A 23,361-nucleotide genomic window follows, 5' to 3' on the forward strand; every position below is an offset into this window, starting at 1 on the left:
AACATACACAAACCCTACTTACCTTTTTCTTCACGCTGAGTCGCTGCGGCGCCAGTTCCCTTTCACTTCCGCGATCGGGAACTGGCGCCGCAGGGTACTTTTATTTCTTTTTTTTATGGGGGTTGCAGGAGTTTCCCCCACAACACCCCGCTCACTATACTGTAAAGTGTTGCAGGGGAAACCCCCACAGCCCCCGCAGTCTTTTTTTTTTGTTAATACTTACCTACAATGCTACCACCAAAGGTTCGAACTTTTGGTGTTCGAACCTTTGGTGGTAGCATTTTTAGGGCTTTTGTAAATGCAACCGTTTGGATACGGTCAAATCGTACAATTCGTATCAGGGTTGTGGACAGGGAAATACTGAAGAAGCTTTGAGGTTTGCAATCCATCCGCAGGTCTCTACCATCTACTAAAACTCTAAGTGACCCAGGGAACCCTGAAGTTCTCATGCATCTGAAATTCCTAAGAGCAATCCACAATAAGAGGACCATGCAGACATTCGTGGCATGCATGTTATCTTTAGCAGACTTTAATGAGAACAAAAATACAGTTTTTTTTCCCAATCCCGTGGAAATTTTAAAAGCATAACTATTGAGCTGATCACTTTTAAAACTTGTAAAGTTTCTTCAGCTCCAAGCTGAAACGTCTGATCCGTCCCAGTGCTAGGCACGGTTTGTGGTTATCTTTTAGTCGATTTAAAGACCAACACTCCAGAGGATTATAGGCTGTTCATGAGACTTTATCCTCCTGACATAACCTGCGATCTACTTCATTAAGAAGCCTGGGTTGGTTATAAAATCTCACGCATCCGCACACAAACACATCTTTTCTGGGCGACGCTTGCCCTTTCCTAACATGTCGGTATCTCTACGGCAAAGCCTTGGTGTTTTACACCTTCTAGCCACCACTTCTCCACAGCAGAGAAAAGCTCTCATCTGCTTAGCCTCTGATGACTGGTGAATGCCATTGCGGAGATCTCCTTCAATGTCCTTAAAGACAAGGTGCCGGGTGCCGTTATCCCCCAAACACTTGCATCATCAAGAAGTTTAGTAACAAAAGAGCCACTCTTAAATACAAACAGAAATTGGCAAAATAGTTGGGGGGCTTTACTACAGGTAGTCTGTTGGGCATAGCTATTCCACTAAATACGGGCCTTTTAACGAACCAGTGATGGAGCACGTGGAAAAGCACTACCTGGACCTCAGGCACCAGCTGGAAATCAATATGATTCCACCCCTGTTAATGAGTATGACATCCTTATAAGGACAACTAACTATTCGGAATCCGAAAGGACCACGGTTCGGAACCGCACGTACATGTCAGAACCTGACAAGCTGGCACTTTATGACCCCATTCTACAGAAATATCTGGTCTACACATGACAAAGTGAGCAGGAGCGAAGTACCTTGACTCTTTTCAACCCTTAGCCTGGAACTACCCATGTACTGCCCCCGCCGACAGCTACAAATGTTGAAGTACATGTTCAAAAGGAGTTGGTGAAAACTAACCCTCGCTACAAGAAGAATGCTGATCTGCTGATGTCCAAGTTAGCTGGTGCTAAAGATGTGATTTTTATTGCCAGATAAATGGGAGCTTGTGTATTGGGGACAGACTGTACACAGCGCCAACCTGCTTGACTTAGTACAGGGCATGTCACACGCTTTTCCAAGACAAAAGACACCACAAGGTTGGGATTTGTTGATAAGAGAGGCCATGGAACTGAATGTACCATTCACAGTGTAATGCAAACATTTGGATGAACTGAAACATAGACACCGACAACTCCATCAGACAGACCGTCGAGGCTCTACACCTCGCCGTTTATAATGGAAATGACTGTACTTGTGTGTAATAAAGAAGAACCTTCACTCATTGTTAATTGTCAATTAAGGTTTAAATGATGTCAGACTGCAAATAAATATAAAAACCTTTACAAAAATGTTCACTGTGTATTCTGATTGCACCTTAAAATATTTTTCTATAAAGATGGTTGCCTGGTTGAAAAAAACAAAATGAGCACCTAACCTAACCTAATGAGCAGTAACTCTCAGAGATACAAAATGCAATATCATGTTTTGTGTAAATGTATAATATTTATATTTAATTAACATCTCTTTTAAACACGTGTACGACGTGTATATAGAAGGCTGTGTATTTTCAATAAACATACATGTATACCTGTGTAAAAGTGGCTCTTTGTGTAATAAAGACTGGAGCACAGTGATGGCCACTTCAGATGTAAAGCTGTACTATCATTTCATTATGCATTGTTTGCTGAATATGAGAGGCTATGTATTTTTATAAATATTATGTACACCCATGTAGAAGAGGCTGTCTGTATAATAAAGACTGATGGAAAATGATGGCCGCTTCGGGTTTAAAGCTGTACTGTATAATTGTTCTTTGAATGCACTAGAAACTAAAAATGTCACGGCTTCTATGTATCTGTTTAACTGTAATATATCTGTAAATGTTCGATTAGGAACTATATACAATAAATACTATTACTAGTAAAGCGGTACCATCTTTCATTGCGTGTTGTGCGGTATATGAAAGGCCATATTTTTTTTTAAAAAATGCATACATTTGTTTACAAAAATAATCTTTATCACATTTATTGATCTTACTTGTAACCAAATCTTTGGAATGAATAAACAAAATAAAATGTGCCACATGCACACCCCCCCCCCCCCCCACTCCAGCCCCACCACAACCTCCGATGTACTGCACACGTCCCCCGGCTCAGGAAGCTTCATGGTTTGTGGACAGGTCCAGATATGCCCGTTTGCGTGGCACCTGTTCAGTCCATTTAAAACGTGCCCAGGCATGCCCGTTGGCGTGGCAGCTGTTCGGACAGTTAGGTACGTGCCTAGTCATGCCTGTCTGCAGTGGTGGAAATGGAAAAAATATGGTGGGGGATCCCTCAAGGTCCGGGTGGGGGAGGAGTTTGGGGTGGGGGCAGTGCCTGAGGAGGCAGGGTTGGGGGGCAGAGCTGGCAGTTGACCTCTGATCAAAGGAAATGTCCAAAATAATAGTTCAAAAATAGTTATTTATATATGAATTCCACTATAAACCACTTCCATGGCACTGGTGATGAGTTACGGATAATGTGTGATAATAGCGTTGACCAGTGTTGCTGAGTAAATATTATTTTAAATACACAATTGGCATCCCATTTTATTTTTAAAAAAAACTCCCCATTGGGTACTTTTCAAACGTGGTGATTTCGGTTAGCCAGAAGCAACGTTTTATTTTACTTGAACTGCACCCGCACAGCTCCTGCAGCTCTCCTCTCAGAGCAGTTGGGTGGCTGCATCGTGTGTCATTGTTCCAATGTTAATAGGGCTATTTATTTATTCATGTAATGTTTGTGGATACCTGTATATTTATTTATTTATGCAAGGTTTGTCGGATACAAACATCCGACAAACCTTGCATAAATAAATAAATATCTGGGTCCATGGATCTGACAAATATTACATAAATAAATAAATAAACCAGGTCGTGGCCGAGCACTGTAACTTCCACCGGTGACCCCTCTGATGGGGTCACCAGAGGAAGTTGCAGTTTGCTTGCCCTGCAGCTGTGACCTGGATCAAAGTCCTGTGGGGGGTGGGGGGAGGAGCAGCTCAGTAGCTCATTGCCGCCATGAGCGCTCTTCCTTTGCAGGCTTTTTTAAAATGTAATTATTTTCCATGTAACCCAGCGCAGAGCATGGGTTTGGGGTTTGTGGTGGCTGACTCTGGCCGGATCCCGAGATCCGGCTACACATCTGGTGCCGGATGTTGGATCCTGCGAGAGCCAGCCCAATGACCAGCATTGCTCGTCCGTGTATCAGCTGTTCAGATCACTACGTACAGCCCAAATACCTTCCACCCACACGCTGCACCCTGGCAGGGTGGGGCCCACCATAATGTCATATGTCTTAGGGCAATAAAACTTCCCCGTGATTGAAACAAAAATTGATATAATTAAGAAAATTAAAGAAACAATATAAAAAAAGAAATAGATTTTTTTACATGAAATATTAATTGATTAGAAATAAATTAAAAATGGGTGGACCAGCACACACAGCTTTAGAGAGCCAGCCCACTGGCTATGCCTAAAACCCATGGAAACCTGTGGGAACGGCAGGAACTTCCCAAAAGCACTGAACCTTGTAGCTGTCTACCCTTTAGCGATGTAGGCCTCCTCCAAACTAGCTAGGCTAGACTGAAACTAATTCAGCGGGAAGTTCCCGCTAGCACTGCACTTCCATTCTTTTATTTCTTTTTTCCTGATATCTGAAATAAGGTGGAGGCCTTTTTAGCAGTCTCTATACATTGCCTCACACTGGGGCCAACATAGGGCCACCTTGTATAAAGCCACTTATGCCTAAACCTGGAATAATAGCTTCCCCACTTGATCTGTGCTCCGGTATTTCCCCTTGAGATCCACTGATGAAGAAGAGGGTGAAGACCTCGCCTGTGTCTTTGCTTTCATCCTGTACTTCCCTTAAAGTGTGCCTGGTGAGTTTTTTTTAATTTTTCATCAGACCTAGATCTTTCACTTCACTTAAATGGAAAAGAGAAGTCACTAGAATCATAGGATAGCGCCTCCACCAGGGCCTCTTCTTGCTTTGCTATTTCCCCATTCTCAGACTGAGCCAGCCACAATAACATGCCCATGCCAGGTGTCCCAATACGGCGTAGTATGCCAGGGATGGAAACAACGCGGCTCTTACAATCTCCCCATTCTGCCCCATGAATTCAGCATGCGTGTGCAGGTTGTCTATGTGCACCCACCAGAGCCATTCCATAATCGTGGGCTGCGCTTCCACCCTGGATTCAGCGCTCAGGGGCATGCATTTGACTTGCACTCACACAGTCTTTGTTTGATCGCAGGCTGCGCCATCCTCCGCCAGTGTTGCCTTCCATGATCCTTGAGTCTCCGTACACTGCTGCCCTGCCCCACATGCCGCCATATAGGGGCATCTTCTCTTATTCTCATTTAAACTAGATAACCTACAGCACTGGCCAAGCTATCCCAATACTTGCTATTTACAGGTCAACACATCTGAGTAAGCAGCAGAACATGGGCAAGTGTGCTAAAGTACATTCTTCAGTATTTCAAACTGAAATGAGTTTTTAGATTGTCTGAATTGTATTAGTTCAGATTACTTTCAAATCACTGCACATTTTCCGAGTCCCACAGATTGCTTTTGTATTACTTCATATTTCTTCGGGTCACTTTCAAATTACTTTCAGATCACTTCAGATTTCATTTGGATTACTTCAGATTAATTTAAGAGTACTTTAACATTACTTTTTGATTATCATTAATTACTTCAGCTTGCTTTCAGATCATTTCAAATGACTTCCAATTACTTTTGGATTACAATAGGTTCCTTTGGAATACTTGAAATTGTGTTCCCCATACTTTAGTTTACTTTGGATTTCTTCAGATTCCTGGGCATTGCTTTCACATTACTTCAATTTAATTGTGGAGTATTTCCAGATTACTTCAGAATACTTCCAAGTTACATCAGAATACTTTCACTATTAATATTATATTAAGATTACTACAGATAACGTTAATTTTACTTCAGATTACTTGTAGATCACTTCATATTACTGTTGGATTAGTTAATATCCCTTCACACTACATCTGATTACTTTGCATTGCCTTTGGTTTACTTCACATTACTTCAGGTTACTTACTACATCATCTGGGCTTGAATCGGTAATGACACAATAGCACCTCTGTACTGCAGTGAAAGGAACAATATGCCATTCCCTGACACAGCTCGTTCTAACAGACATGAGAAAGCCATCATTTACAGATTAAATACGCAAAGAAGGTGTTTTATTCCTGTATGTTTCTATGGAAACAACTCTTAATTTCATCCACAATGAGTCAAGGTGAATACTTACGTTTAGTGTTTTGTGCTGGGATGCGGTGATGCTTATAAAACAAGTGGCTTTAATGCAAACTCGGTTAAAACATTTTAATTACACCAGGAGGTTAATGGCAGCAATTAACACACCACCTTTCATCCTGCTGCTTCTTATGAAAGCAGCAAGAGCTGTTCAAAATCACCTTAATGTAAAAAGTATTTAGATAACACTGAGAATTAGCAACTGGGGAAGCTACTGGCATATATGAATCCCTGCACAAATGCTAGAAAAAAGTGCCAAGTGCACATATATTATCAATACTAATACTTTTTTCTCAAACAGGTAGCTAATGCCATCTCGCTGGGCCAAAATTAAAAACAATCCTAAGCTTGGGACCATCATGACAGAGAGAGCGCACACCCAATTCGTTAATGGGAGAACAAACACACAGTGACATAGGTACCACAAAATGTACTGCCATTAGTAATGTCTTTCCTGTTTTATAGTCAATAACCGTCAATTCAGCTAAACACTCCAGTCTACCAAACAGGATACATGTGTTTTATGACTGTTATGAAATGAGATTTGAACTGCTGTAATCTTTCACTGAGTGCATTTCTACTCCAAATTTGGTTTGTGTGTATTTATGAACCATTGAGACCACAGACATGTGTAGAGGTGGAAAAAGAGGCACCTGCCTCGGGCCACCCAGTTTTAGGGACCACAAGCGTCCAAATTTAGCACAGCCACCAGATAGGCATTTACAGCATTACCTTACCAGTAACATATGGAATCACGGTAGATGATATGATCATTTTGGCTCAAATTATTATTCTATGTAATTGTATCTTAAGCTCTGCTGGTCGCTGGAGGAAGGATCGGTGAAAGGGATTTTACAATTGGCATCTCCTAATGTAAATGATATGATATGATAGGTTATTTATAACGTGCTTAATACCCAGAGGGTTCTAAGCACGGACCTGGGGATCGAACCCATGTTGCTTTGCATTGTCTTGCTTCAAAGGCGAGCATGTTGCAGCTGAGCTATCTCCCTGAGACAAATAATACATGGCATGATTACTGTCCATTTGTAATTTTGTAAGGAACTTTGAATCCTGTATTAACCTGGCCACTGAGAAGTCTGAAAGATCAAGAGAGGCATTGCCCAAAAGAGTTTGCTTTTGTGCTCACTGCCATGATGAAAATTGTAGCCCTGTAAATGCGAGGTGCAAATAAATGCACACGTGCCCAAGAACATTTTTAAACAGTAAAAGTACATTTCTGACAGCAACCAATGATTCCAGAGACAGGCTTTTCTATGCCAGGAACAGGCCGGGAACCAAACCGGAACTGTGCTACTTGTAAAAGAATGTGTGTTTGAAACATCAAAGAAAACTTAGCAGGCCTATGGACATTCAGAGCTTTAAAATCTCAAGGAATAATGCCAGAAATGAGCCCGTTGCTATGTTCCTGGCTCCAGAACACTTATTTTCAGAGCGCTGGATCTTAAAAAGAACTTGATATCTCAGCATATGTCTATAAATGTCCCGGGAGGATAGCTCAGCTGCAACATGCTCGCCTTGGAAGCAAGATGACATGAAGCAACACAGGTTCAATCCACGGGTCTGTGCTTAGAAACCTCTGGGTATTTAAGGGTGTTATAAATATGCAACTAAGGCAAACGATTATGCAACTAAAACAAACAATTCCTGTATCAGCGCCTCAATGCCCGCCGGCTGGGTGAGCGCTTTAAAAAAATGCAAAATAAAAATAAAATAAATATAATTTGGATGCCATTTGTAGAGAAAAAATATATGTAATTTTAAAATGTTTTTCTTTCTTTCATTGGTGATCTCGGGCCCATTGAAGGACTGTACTTGCTGTCTATTTTGTTTAAACAAAATAATAGAAAATGTAATGTAGAAAAATGAAACATCATTTGAATCCTGTTGCCATGTTTTCAATTCACTTTCAATAAGGCTCTGATTTATTTAATTCAAAATGAGACATGCCCGAACATAGCTTGGTGCTGAATTGTGCTCACTTCCAGAGGCGCATTCACATCACAACACAGAGGCTGCACACAACTATTGTGATCTATTGTGATCAAACTGGTTCTGAAAGCAAGGCCTCATAAAAGCATTTGTCGATGCTGGCTAATGGACTGCTTCAAGGAAGACAATCATATCCATCAAGTAGACACCCTCATAAAATCCATGTTAGCTAAAGTCTCAGGACTGTTATCTGATGATCTGTGCACAGTGAAAGAAACCTTGCCTGAACATGTATTCATATCAGGAAAGAGAGTATGCAGCACATGTTTCATCTGTGACCTATATGGGTTGAGGACGGCATTTTCTCACTTTCAAAACTGAACAGAAAGCTAATCGATAGTATTTTAAATCAACATTGTAATCATCAGAAAATCCTATCTCTGTGATTAAATGTCCTATCAATGTGGAGTTGGTAGCAAGAAAGGATGGTTTTCACTCCATATAAAATATGCCTGGGTTTTGGCAGGGGTGTAATGGAAAAATGTGAAGATAAATGGGAAAAATAATTATCTCTGGAAATATTAATTGCACACCGACATTCTATATTTTTAATTGTGTGCTCTGATCTGCAGAATCTGATGATATTGTTTTTTTTTCTAATCTCACACATTCACATCCAGAGTTATTTTAAAAAAAATGAAAGGCAGCTTAATAGGTTTAGGAGTGACTGCCCCCTCCCTTCTCGGTTATTGGACTGCTGGAAGCCACACCCCAGTCACAAGTGTGGGGAGGAGCTAATGATTATAAAATAGCATTCATACACACACAGCTTAGGGACATTATTATTAAGGACATTTGAAGGATTAATACTGAAGAATATTTTGAGACTGGAGCTGGAAATGGCTGGGGGGAACTGAGACTTGGAAACTAGTTTGCTGGCAGACTTGCAAGAAGGCAGGCCAGAGCGAGGGTCCACGCAGTCTCTCCAAAAATAAGGATCCACATTTACAATATATAGAAACACTGGCATAACCTCAAAACTGTCCCTTTAGAGCCAGGGTCTCCAACCAGTAGATCACAAGCCACTGGTAGCTCACCTGAGACTTCCCCCCTAGCTCTTTGCACCAGACACCAGAGTTAGAGCTGGGAGAGTCCGACTGGGCTCAGGCAGGCCTGGGCCAAAGCGTGGCTCTTGCCTGACACTCCTTTCAAGTCAGTGCCGGCCCAAAGCGAGAGCCGGCCATGAGCCCTGCTGACTGATCCCGACCCAGGGAAAAAAGTGATTAACAAAATTAACGAGCACTGCCTGACTTCTGGTCCCAGCCGCCTAATGTTCTTTCCCACCACAGTCACACATTAATTGGCTCGGACAGGACAGGCTTGCTTCCCAGCCTGACCGTGCAGTGATTTCATAGGTAAGTGAGCACAAACAGTTGGTAGGCAGTACCTACTAACTCTTTGTGCTCCTCTGGCCGCGCTCCCCTTCCCAAGTGCTTCACCCCCCCAAAATGCCACCATCCCCTTTTCCACTCCCAGCCCCTCCCCAAAACACCAACGTAGTCCCTACACCTAAGTCCCCAGACCCTTTTCTTACCCCAGCACCCTTTAGTCCCTTTTCTTGCCCCAGTCCTGTTTTGCCTCTTTTCTTGCCCCCAACCCCCTTCATCCCCTGTTCTTACCCCCTTTGCCACTTTTATTGCCTTAACGCCTTTTAGCCCTTTCCTTGCCCCTACTCCTTTTGCCCCTTTCTTTGCCCCCTTTCCTTTGCCTTGGCCTCTTTTAGCCCCTTTTCTAGCCTCCTTTATACCCCTTTGCCCCTTTTCTTGCCCACTTTCAACACTGGTCTTGCTCCAGTCCCATCTATACCCTTTTCTTGCCCCTTTTAGACCCAGAATCTTTTTGTCCATTTTCATGCCCCCAACCCAGGCCCCTTCCCCATTCTGTGCAGCCTTTCCCTCGGCTCGTGCTTGGCCCTAAGAGCCAGGCCAGAATCCCAGGTTCAGCACTACCCCTGAATTCCATGGCTCTCCCAGGTCTAACCAAAATTGGCACTGTACCTTTATTTTGGTGTCTGAAGACCCAAGGCTTCTTTCCCTGCCCCCTCCCTAGAAGCTGTGTGCGCGGTGAGAGGAGGCGCTGCACCTGGGCTTCAAGAGCTCAGGCAGTGTCCCACAAGGGGTTAACTATCAATAACAAACGTAAATGGGGGAATGTGAGTTGTGGCCATTGTCACCAAGAGGTTTTAATGATGCTGGTAAGAAAGGGAAGTGGTGTATAAACCTGCATGCCATGTGAAACAAAGCTAGGGCTACGACTATTTCAGTCTCACTGTTTCTATAAATTTATTTCGGTGAGCATTACTTTGCATGTTGGTAATTGTAGGCTTTCAATCAGAATGGAGATAATAAACCTACAGCTGTAATTGTTTTTTGCTATGTGTGTATATGTGAGTGTGCAAAACAAGACAATCCGTGCGAGTCCCAGCTTGCAAGAAAAAAGGTCCTTCTAGTATTACATGTCACTGTGTATGGTAAAACTTTTGATTTTATTTTTAATTTGGTGATACTGAGTTCTCCGTTTTAAGGCAGTCGTACCAGAACTGTATTAAAGATTAAGATGGAATTTTCCATAATATTGAGGAACCCACATCTATGGATGTCCCAGATAGGAATTCAAGCGCTAACAGCGATATTAAATTTGAGTAAATGTGGAAAACTACTAACTGCACTACATTCGGGTTCATGTCAACGTACATTTATGAAACTAAACCAGAATGTAAAATGGCATGCTATAAATGACAGGACTTAAAAAACATGATTTGGCGAGTATGCTTGCCTGTTCTCTTTTTGTTCTTTTTTCTTTTTTCCATCCTTTTAAAAAGTTTGTAATAAGCTGTATTAAATTATTTGATTTGAGCGTTCTGTTTCAGCCTATGTTTTACAAAACACAAGTATGAATGAAGTGACTATGTGAGAAAAATTGGCAATGGTTTGTATGTATATATTTCGATATGCATAGGATTAATAAAGCTCAAATGTAGTTATTAAGTAACAGAGCACTGCACAAAAAAAAGCAGGTGAATACAGGGAGAAAACATTGTGGACAGCCATGGGATGGGGGAATAATTAATATGGTTGATCCCCTTTGGCGATGTACACATACCTGGAGATCTACAGACATCTGTTGGGAACCTGTACACAAATATTCAAATTCCGGCAAGGGATTTCAAGCCTTTCAATACTGGGTTGAAATAGTGCAATTTATGAGCACTGTTTCTGTTTTTCTAAAAACATTGGGTAAAACACTATACAATTTACAAATAATTCTCTAACGCATGAAACATTCTAATATACCTGAGGGAGCTGTACATGCAAACCAGACATGGATATTAGTCATGCACCAGAATTCCCTGCATGATTCCTGCAGACAGAGGCAGTGATCCTGTGAGCTGTTCTCTCTGACACTGCCTCCTTCATAAAGGGGAGATGGTTGGCAGGTCGCCACCCTTTTTGAATAAGTCACCCCTCGCCACAAGATACTCTCTTTGCTCAAAATGCTAATATAACATATCATATAGTGTCTGGTTGGGTTGATATATGATTCATGCATGTTTCAAGTCATTTCTATAAAACAATGTTATTTTAGCCTTGTGATTTACACTTTTATTTGCATATAACTTGATTACATGGTTTCATTTTTTCAATCTTGTCAATTATTTTGACATAAAATGTTTTAAGTGTATTCAACAAAGGAGGCTTTGGATTAATTTAATTTTCCTTGGCTGAATTCTGTGGCCTGGCATGTGAGCAATTTCTGAATTGGGGGTATTCTGAACTGGCAGTGAATTTTATTTTTGGACAAAGCAGAATGAAGTACATGATATGATATTAAAAGTCTTTTATAACACACCTGTACACAAGTGTTTCTAGGCATGACAAGACAAGGAGGGGGAAACAGAAGGAGGACAATTAACAATCTTACTAGGCCTTGTGTCATTCAGATCACGCACGTGCAGGGAAGAGGGGAGGGGAGAAGTGCCAAGGAGGGTGGGGGGCAGGAAAGTGCAGGTGACTCATTAGTGCTGCCAGAGGTTTGCTCTTAAGTGCAAAGAGAAGGGATAGGGTTACAGATACTGACCCTTAAGTGTTAAGGGAGGATGGAGGCAGTGCAAGGGCAATTGAACATGCAGGAGCCTGGGCCCGAGTTCAGGGGTGGCCAGGTGACCAGTGTGCAGAGCGATCACGGACATTACCATCGGAGAGGAAGAGAGAAAGCGGAAGCAAAAAGGAAGGTCTTGAGTTGCTTCCGGAGCCGGAGGTGGTTCTGCTTAAGTTTGAGTGAGGCAGGGAGGCTGTTCCAGAGGAAGGCCCCAACCGAGGAAAGAGATTTGCCCCCCATTCTCTGCTTGGAAAAGTGTCTGGCCCTAAGAGAAGAGCAGGTGGATGAGCAAAGAGCTTGAGAAGGAAGATGTTTAGGAAGAGAAACTCTTAAGCCATCCATGGTGGACTTTTCCACTCAGACAGCCCCTGAATTGCTGCAAATTGATCCTGACACCTTTTAATCTACTTTTCCTTGTAGATTAAATATTGGATCTATGTGTGACCAAGTGGATGCAAATTCCTCTACTTGGGCTGTCCATACTAATTTGCCAGCTATCAATGTAACCGAGACCGTAATAAACTTGCCAGATCAGGTCTCAATACCAGATGAAGTGAAACAAGACCCCATAATATGTAGGATCTCTACCAACACTGGGAACCTGAATCATTTTCCATTGATTATTAAATATGTTACCCAAGGAGTTGCTGGTCATCCAGCATAGTTGGACACTAACACTAGAACCCCACTTCAATCTAATAACCAGGAGAACTTGTTGAATCCATTTTATCGCCCAGACACCTATGGACCACAACAGCTACTTAGAACCAGTGTTGCGGGTGTTGAAAGTTTCAACCAATCTAATAACCCAGGTGAAAGTTCTATGGGGCATTTATCATCTAATTTGTACCCAGCTGTAGCTTCTGGGGTGGGGCAACTTCTGGGTAGATTACATATGTCCAAATTATAACATGGGCCAAGAGAGAGTTTGGACGGTCTGGTACAGGCAAAATCTAAACCGTATAGTATACTGCGTCAGGCTAGGGAGCATGATGACCAGAGGGGCTCTACCGGTAGAGACCAGGTAGGAAGCAGGAAAGAAACGCAAGTAACCAAGACCGAGTTTAAACTAAAGGTAACTAGTTTGCTGGGTCCTGGCGTCCCGGTATGCATAAATAGGAGCAATTTCCTACTCATCTTTGCCGAAGTACCAGCTCTGGGATTTTAACATTCTCTGATATAGACTGTGTCGCATTTCCTGATAGACGTCACCCCAAGAGTTCCATCATACTGGCAGAAGGGGGTTGCTGACCTTAAATTCTTTCTAACTGTTATTGTTGAGTTTGTTCAATCTTGGTCAACTAATAACCCAAACGGCAGTGTCATCATAGCAGGTGATCTCAATGCGAATTGCTCCTTACATGTTTTGGGAACTGATCTTTTTGAAATGCCTGCGGATATGTTACCTCTTAACCTTAAATCCCAAGCAGGCAGGAGTTGGTGCGTGGCCTTAGAGGCGCTGGGGCTCTATCCATTAAATGGGATAGATTTTGCCAAAGAAACCAATATGCAAACATGGTTCAACGGTGGCAGTTACTCAATTTTAGATTACATTTTTGTTGATGTATGTTTCTTGAATCGCTGTACTTTTTTCACTGTTTTCAGGAATGTTCGGAGCGACCATGGTATTTTAAACCCTGAATTTAATATTTTAATTATTATCAGGGAACGATTTGGACTGCCACTCTTAGGAACTACCGCCGCACGCAATGCTGTTCGATGGTCTGAGTTTAATATTGCGATTCTGAACCAGGATTTGCATTCTGTTATGCGATCCACATCGCTAGAATAGAAAATGGAGGTCTTCAACCTGAATCATTTTGACAACTTCATGTCTGAAATGATTAATTGGGTAAGATCAAATCCTAAGATTTGTCCCATGATATCCTAAAAAACAATGCATATTTACAACGAAGAGTTGGCCCATGTTAAAGCTAATATGAGAAAAGAGATTAGGAAAATGAAGGCCTTATTGAAGGCTTGCTGAAAAAATAGGATTGTGTTAAAAAATAAAACAAACATTCTAAAATGTTTGCAAGTCAAGCAGAGCACATATGATGCAGTGCGATGCTGAAAGCATGATCTGAATTTTCGGAACTCCAATGTGGGATAGTTCTGGTCCGTGATTAATAGGCAAGATGCCGCTCTCACTACTTCTCAATTAAATGCAGTCCCTGAACATCAATGGATGAATTTCTTCAGGGACTTATATGGAACTGCACCTAAGACTAATGAAAACAACTTGTTCCTTAGGGCCACCCAATATGATAACATCTGGGTACCTGATTTTGAAATTGAAATCGTACAAAATGAATTGAAAAAATGTAAGATGTTCCAAACACTGGTCCGGTATGGACTCACTAATAATACCTTTAAGGCCAGCTTGTTTAATTGGACAAATGTGCTATTCTTGCAATTTGGGAGCATTCTCAACATTGAAGTTTTGCCAGATTCATGGAGCACTACTTATATCGTACCAATATTTAAGCGAGAAAGCAGGTCAGGAGCCCAAAAATCATCAGCCCATCTCTCTAATAGACACTGAATGTAGGATCTTTGCCTCACTATTGATAATCCATTTGGAGAAATTGGCTGCGTCTACGCATAGGCTAAATATATTTAAAACTGGTTTTCGTAAAAGGACACTCTACGAATATCAATGGCCTAATTGTGAAATCTCTCCAAGAATTGGCCTGTCCTGACTCTGCAGAGTGTACTTACTTGATCTCAATTGACCTCTCTGCGTCTTTTGATCGATTTGATCGCAATAGACTGTGGGCAAAGCTAGCCAGCTGGGCATTGCCAAATGGCCTTCTGTGCCTTGTGATGGCCCTATACGAAAATCCTGGTATCCGGATTTGACTAAACAAAGAAGGAGACTTGTCTGGCAGGCTATGTAGCTATGTGGTTCTCTAAAACAGAGTTGTGTTTTGGCCCCCTGGCTCTTTAATCAATATGTGTCTATGTGGCCGAATCATTTACACAGGTGGGTCTAATTACCTCCAGAGTGGGGGCATGTAAAGTATCATGATTGGTTTATGCTAATGGATTTTTGCTACTCGATAACCCTAATGTTGGTCAGCAAAACTTCTGAATAGCATCTCTAAATATGCTAAAGAGAATGGGCTTCTAATTAACCCTATAAAATCTAGGATCTTGTCTTTTTCTAAGGGAAAAAAAGCGATTGATCTTGGAATATGGAAAACATAGCGATTAAGTCAAGTCCTAGTTTTACTTACCTGGGCTTTAATTTTAGTGCACAACCAGGCCTGAAGAACATACGTGAGATTTTGCTACCAATGCTTCCCTTCTCCAAAATCAAGTTACTAAAATAGATCGAAAATTTGCCCGATTTTCCTTTACCCCACGACTTATATTCTAGGATGGTAAAATTGTTCCAAAACTTACATATGGCATGAATTATATGATGAGGCTATATTCAAACTATTGGATCTGATGGAGGCCAAGCTGTGGCGTAAAGTATTGAAAAGTCCCAAATGTTATTCTTTTAGCAGCCATTAGATTTGAGCTGCGAATTATCTCATTAAGAGCACATGTTCAGTGAAATGTGAAACTATAATATCTGAAATTTCCATGGTTAGAGATATATTAATGGGAAACGCAGCAAAAAGTCAAAAGGGCTCTGTTTGATCAAGATTGGGTTACTACAACCGAATTATTCCATTCTTACCAATCTATGAGACATTTGTCACATGAACGTAAAAGGTTTCCTTCCTGTTGACACAGTTTCCAAATCGTTTCAATGGAACAATCCTGCTAATCATTCGTTGAAATGTGCTCTTAACTAAAGAAATCCTACTCACAAGAAATGCTATCACTCAAATGAATAGTGGTTTTAGATTGTGGAATGTATCAATCAAAACAACTAAGCATTTGATGCTACACTGTAATGCTCTGGACGTAAGAAGAGGCTTTTGGGAAAATACTAACTGAATCACACTGTATTGGCAGATTAACTTTTTTGGGTGGGATGCCTTAATATCCAGAATGTCTTGGACGGGATAGCGGTTTTTTCTTTATTATGTTTTGATGAAATATTGATTTAATTTGATGTATTGATTTCATAGGTTTTGTTCTCTGTTTTTTTTTCTTTTGTAAAGGGTTTTTCTTAAACCATATACAAATAAAAATGAATAAACTGGCCATTGATGGTAGCAGGTGCAAAAGGGTGCGAGTACCTGGGCCAGTAGGAGTGCCTGGTAAATGTGTAGTACCTATACACAAGCCAAAACTGTTGGCTTTGCCAATGCTTGTTTCATCTGTAAGCAGTCACAGCAGAGAGGTCAAGACGTGACAGGGAAGTAAGCAGAGGAACTGGCGTCCATACACTGCACATTGGTGTGGAATGGAAGAAATCCAGATTTGAATGTGAGGATAAAATGGCTGTGGTATTGGTTAGTCCACTGTGGTCCTAGGGCCTTTCTGTTCTCCTTCATCGAGTTAATGTTGCCTGAAAGAATTTTAGAAGAAGAGGGGCTTGCGCTGGATGTCTGTGCATGTGTGTATACCGAGCGCATAATGCACAGATATCCTAAGAGAATTATACATAGAGAGAGGATACAATAGAGGATACAGGATAGAGGATACAGACTGGATCCTCCAATGTAAACAAGGATCATTGAGACTAACCAGGAGGAGAACTCTACTCTGAGTTGTGAGATCATCATCCATTGAGTGAGATTGTGCTCCAAGGTTTTGACAAATACATTTTGCCGTTTAACAGTGTGAGACTCATACCTAATGAACACGACTGTTTCCATACGTAATGTTCCTTTCTCACAAGTGAGACACCGTGCAAAGGTTTCGGTTTTACACTAAATGAGAGTGACTGTGCTCTAAGGCATGACATGGATACCAAAGGAGTGATCCTGTATTCCCATGTGTGCGGTTTGCACTGAAGGAGTGGAACAGTCCTTAAAGGTGATGCATCTTTATTTAATGAGATCTTGAGGTCACAATGAAGAAGACTTGGGTGAAAGGAGACACATTTTCACACAATTAATGAGACAATTAATGAGACGTCATTCCCAGTTGTAACAGTCACACCCAATGACTAAGACTGTGCTGCATTATGTGGCAAGTGCACCAAATGAGATGAGAGGCTCACAGCCAATGAGTGAGGCTGTGCTTTAGAATGTGAAACTAAACCCAAAGAGTGATGGCTTCCCTGGAGTAAGACATATCAAAATAGACTATGCTCTGAGATGAGACATACATCCACTAAGTGAGACTCGCCCCAAAGGAGACTCACACACAAGCAGAGAAATGTTGGTACCGTGTGTGAAACTCAGTCAATAAGATGGCAGTCTGAGCCTCCTACCCAGGTGTGGGTCTCACACTCAGAGAGTGAAACAACACTGAATTCTGTGTGATTGATATACAGTGATTGACACTGCTGTGTTCACACCTAGTGGATGATTATGTTCTCAACTGTTTGTGACTCATATTCGCTTTAATAGGCTGTTAGACTTCCCTTTAATAAACCCCATCATTCGGCTTAGAGGAGAAAGGTAGTGCACATCCTGCTCTCTGTATGAGTAAGTAAGAGTAAGCCCCCATCATTACTTTCCCCACTTAACAAGGTTGGAGGTGGGGGCCTAGAGAAACATCTTGTGGCCGTTGTCTACACCCTCAATCTCACCAGTGAGGGCAAAGATATGTCTTTCCCAAATTCCCCAGCCCAAACAATATTTAAACTTACTCTGATCCATGAAAAACATGGAAGCAGGATTGTGGATCCCTTTCTACCATAGAATCCTTGTTTAAATATCCTTTCTTCCCTGAAAGTATTAGAAAACATATGCCGGACACATACATTGTTATGAGATGGCATATTAACATGGTCAGGTATAGTATGTGGATGAATTCCAGACAATTTAAATGTGTTAATGGGTCAGTATATGTTTTTAATGATATTGTTAATATCCCGCATTAGGGGATGCAATGATCATTGCTGAATTAGTCGGTTGATGAGTTGCGTGTTTTCATTTGTTAGAACTCACGATGGTATGCATGAGAATACATGTATGGAGCTTTACTCTGCACGTTTAAACACTTTGGCCAAGAAAGGTATTGTTGGAATTGAATAGAATTGCAACTCAGTATGTGGGATTATGCCTCATTGTCTGAAATTCTCACCCAATGGGACTGTCCTCACAGGAGTGATACTTACACCCAAAAGAGTGGAATTCTGTTCCCCCATCTGAGACTTACCAAATCATCGGCACAAGTTATGGAGACTTTTTGTTTGCAAGGAGGCGATGGGGAGCTAGAAAGAGGCACAAGAGTTGGAAGAAGCTTAGCAAGATACATATGTGGAATAACAAACACAAGATTCATTTTGTTTCCTTCCTGTAACTGTATCAACAAAAAAAGTCTTTCCTTCACCAACAATATGCATGTCTTTTATTCCTTTTGTTTGCCATGAACATATCACAAACACACTCAGTGTGAACTACATAGAACGTCTATCTACAAGACTAGCTGAGTGCTCCGGGCCACAAAACTGGGGAAAGAGCACATCTCCTCCTTCACACAACAAAGGAATCTTTAGTATTTGTGTGACATCAGCATTTTAACTTGTATCTCAGGCATAAAACAGAAAATTGCTAGCATATTCAAAGTGTTGCACCACTATGGGTGCGGAAGGAGCGTAATTGGCACAAAAGTGTATGTATCTCAGCATACAGTGTATATATTCCAGTATATAGTGTGTGCATCTCAATATATGAGTGAGGCTGTGCTTTAGAATGTGAGACTAAACCCAAAGAGTGATTCTGGCTTCCCTGGAGTAAGACACATCAAAATAGACTATGCTCTGAGATGAGACATACATCCACTAACTGAGACTCACCCCCAAGGAGACTCACACAAAAGCAGAGAAAAGTTGGTACCATGTATGAAACTCAGTCAATAAGATGGCAGTCTGAGCCTCCTACCCAGGTGTGTGAAACCCACTCTGGATTTCTTTGCAAAGTTTGGTGAGGTTTGGTCCAGGGGGCCAAAGTTATAGGGGGGGGGGGTCCCAAAATGTATTTTTTTCCCATAGACTGAATGGGGAAAAAACTTTGCTCACGCCTACAGCCCAAACCGCTAAACGTATTTTCACCAAATTTGCGGCAGGAGCAGCGGCTTGGTCCCGAAAGCGTGATTTTGTAAATTTAGTGAACATCTGTCCAGTAGTTTTTTTTAAAATGACCAAAAAGAAGGTCACAAAAAATTAGTGATATCTATGATAATTTGTGATATCTATGTCCGCTCCGTGGACGCACTTTCCTGTTCACTCCGCAAACAAGACACCGATTGGTTAATCGGCTCACATCATGTCAGCGGACATGTCACGTGCTCTCTGATTGGCTGGGGTGAAGCATGAAGTGCGTCAGATTTTTGGAGACGCCTGCCATCTTGGATTCGCGTCCGGTGTCCGCGGACATCGTGGTAAAATCTATTAAAAAACACAACATTGCACTTGTCAAACTTATCAAATAATCTCTGGGGAGGTGAGGGGTGATGAGAATGGGATGGGATATGGCTGCAAGAAGCAAAAAACTGGTGTTTATCTTCCCCCGAAAGTCTGAACAGTTCGGTTGAAGTGGCTGATTCCATCTTCGCCTCCACACAAAGCACTTGAGAAGATTGTGTTTGATAAAACTCCATCAAGAGATCTGATGGGACTCACAGCATTCTGTCACATGGTATATTTGGAGGTGTTCCACAATATGTGCCTAAAGTACAGGCCAAAGAGATTGCATTTCGGCATTCAAGGGATGAAATGTAGGATATTACTAGCGGTATTAGTGCATTACTAGAATGTAGGCCGTGACCAATCAAGGACTGCGGGAAACCTTGTGATGCTTCGCTACAATATGGCCTTTACAAAAAGAAGCAAAAAATGGGTGGTCAAGCCAGTATATGATGAAATGGAATTTGATTTTGTGAAAGATCTTATTATTAATGTTTTGGAGATGTATGATCATGGAATTGTGTGCAATTTTGTTCCGAGTACACATACATTGTCAGAAAACATTGCCAACGTGCCCTGTCCACCTAAAACAGAGGTCGTGGAATAGTTAAAATCCAGGTACAATTATTACCATCTGTTTTTTTGATCAACAATGTTTTTAAGAAGTGTCCAAATAAAGCATCCAATTTATCTGTTAAAATGTATCCTCTTTGTTAATTTTTTCTTTCAACTACTGCAGTTTTTACAATTGCCTTACAATCCCACAAAGGGGATGAGACCTAGGCTACATAAGTGAAGGAGTCCGTGACCTAAGCATAGGAGGTGGCTATTGCTAGAAACACTTAGACTCCTTTTTGTGTACGCTCTACTCCAATTTTAGAGTAGGGTGCATTCTGTCTTTGCAAAGTTTCCCCTACCCCTTAGCAGCGCCACAATCATCAAGCAAGGACAGCCCCCACATTTTTCCTCCTGTGCCCATGCATCACAATTACAGTTCTCATGGATGCGGTGAGCCAAGATGTTGCAAACTAAGAATGTATGTTCATTCTGAGTGAAGTTCACCAGCTTTGAATTTTTGCTTGCGAGCTAAGGAAGCCCACGCATCGGACACACAGTATAAGGTTCAATTGTTTTTTGACCTTGAGAGAAAGGGACCATTCCGAAAGGAATTGAATGAAAGGAGGGGGGTAGGAGGGGTGTAATAATGTAAGACATGATAAGGTTTTGTATTCCATAACTGGACTAAGGAACATGTAAATTCAGTTTATGAAAAATCATTGGTGCGAACGGAGTCTGCTTTACGGTCTGAGTTACGCCAATAGAATGGAAATGCCGAATATAATGTAAGTTTGACTTTCAACGATTTTATACTCGAACGAGCATCAACTTATCATTAGCTGACCATTATTGCTAGGTCACATTCTACTCGTTTGTTCTGTGTGGCATATTGCAATGAAACGCAAGTATAACCTCTGTGTGTAGTGTTCTTTCTACCGCCCACATGGGCAGTCCAGCATTGAGATGCATGTAGACCACTACTCGGTTCTCCCAGGTTCAACGCGAATATTTCATTAAAATGCCATCTATGTGCACCTCGAATTGTAGCGTCAGCTTCCGTATCCCGTTTAGAGTTGAACATACTACATAGCACTATCCTCGGAAGCAAATTGTGTAGTACTTTCCACGTTGTTTTCTCTCTGTTGACATTGTTTCATGTCTGTGCTAATCGTTAGTTTAAACTCCATGCCAAATTAACAAGTCAATAGATAAATTGTAATAAAGATTGGCTACTGAGACACATTTCTATTATGTTTTCGAAACAGGTACATCCTGCCATTCTGCGATTGTCATAGATTCCAGATGCCTACCGATAGTTTCTTCAACCGGCAGCTGCAGATACTTGTGACCAACTGGATATATTTTACTCTTTTTTGGGACGATCGCCAAGGGCCGATATTCCCTTACGCTGTACTAGCGATTAGGAGCAACATAACATCCTTTACAGTGGTCTAGCCCCAAGTTGATGCACAAGCCCTGCAATTCACTGTGCGACCCAAGCACTTCTTTTACCCAAAAGGAACAACACGTGACTCACGATAAACATTTTCCGATCGCGAGCAAAGAAACAAATTTCCAATTTGATTGAATATGGCAATAGCCAGATGTTCTCGAGCGTTTATTGTGAAATAAAAGTACTTTACAAATTGTACAGTCTTGCTGTTTCCTTTTATAGTACGGTTTCATATTCCGAATTGTGACGTGCTGTGCTGTGAGACGATGTGTGTTGATTTCCGGGTTCTGCGTCACATCACGTAGGTGATGACTGGACGCGTTTGGCTACGCTGCCCAGTAACGTCACCGAGAAAGGCAGAGAATATCACTAGGTTTGGTGATGTCAGGCTCAGGGGTGGGGCATAGGATTTAGTGCTGCCAGTGCAGTTCAATTTAGGGTGATGCAGCAACAGATAAGATTAGCACAAGATGGCCACGCCCTGCTGCTAGATTTCGCATGTGTACAAAAGAGGAAAACTAAGGTAAGGTGCATAAAAAAACATGTCCGAACCCTCAGGACAATAATATTTTCTGAGCATTGCACTTGTCAAACTTATCAAATAATCTCTGGGAAGGTGAGGGGTGATGAAGATGAGATGGGATATTTCTGACCTGATTCCAAATGAGTTTACAAACTTTGGCGGGATTCTGTCAAGAGGGGGCAAAATTAGAGGGGGGTCCCAAAATATTGTAAAGGCTTATAAATGTGGTGCCATTCGACAAATCTACACAAAGGTTTGCAAAAAGATTATAGATCTAGATATAGATGTTTTCGTAAAGCTTGAATGGATTTTGTCAAGTGGGGGCTAGGTTATATGATGATCGTATGTGCATAAATTTGACACTTTCTAAAAAATAAAACATGGGTGGATTTCCAGCAAACTTGCGTAAGGAGCATTGGCAGGGACCTACAAGCATGGTTTTGCAAATGTGCCAGTGTTTTATTTTTTGACAAGTGTCATAATGTAGCTACAAAAAATAGCGGTATACCTTTAGTGACTGAGGGGTAGCCTGTGGCCGTGGGCAGTGGCCAGATTGTCTGGGTCATGAAATAAGGTCATGATCCGGACAATCTGGCTACTGGCCATGACCACAAGGGACAAAACATAGGATTAAAGTGGCCATGTCCACCTGGGACTGGCTTTGTGGTAAAGTTATTTGAAATTAGGATAGATCTGAAAGGGAAGAAAAATGTGCTTGTGGTAATATGGTCATAGGGTTCTCTTTTTGCCTTTTGCAGGCTGCCATGGAAAGCGAAGAGGGGCCATGTATGGAACCCGCGCCTTCCCTTTCCATGGTGGCCATCTTGGAAAAGGATTTTCCTTCCTACACCAAAGGCATCCCGGTGTAGGAAGAAAACCCCTCTTTTTTAGTACCCCGGGTTCCCGCTTTAGGAACCTAGGCTGCTAATGGCCTTCATCGCCCATTTCAGGGGCTGGAATGGGGGGATAATGGTCCGGATACCTTGTTATCCACCCTCGCTTTGCTTGAGCTGATAACTTGGGCTGCTGGACCGGTATCCTGTTACGCTCACCTGGCTCCCACAGAGGCATCGATCGGAACTGGACATCTGCGGTCCCCACCAATGTGACCCGTAGGGCCGAGATGATGGACTGGACTGGCCCACCTAGCTTTGTTTGCTTGGTTTATTCGCACAGGGTTACTCGATAACACAGGAGCTGGATTTTCCCCGGAACCAGGTAGGGGTGCTTGTCCAGCCTGGCTTTGCAATAGTTGCCTAGCAAGGTCATCAGTTCGCTCCTTTGACAAAATCAGTTCTCTCCTAAGAGCATTGGTT

Source organism: Ambystoma mexicanum, chromosome 2p, assembly GCF_040938575.1.
Source record: "Ambystoma mexicanum isolate Mex_15411 chromosome 2p, UKY_AmexF1_1, whole genome shotgun sequence".
NCBI lineage: Eukaryota > Metazoa > Chordata > Amphibia > Caudata > Ambystomatidae > Ambystoma > Ambystoma mexicanum.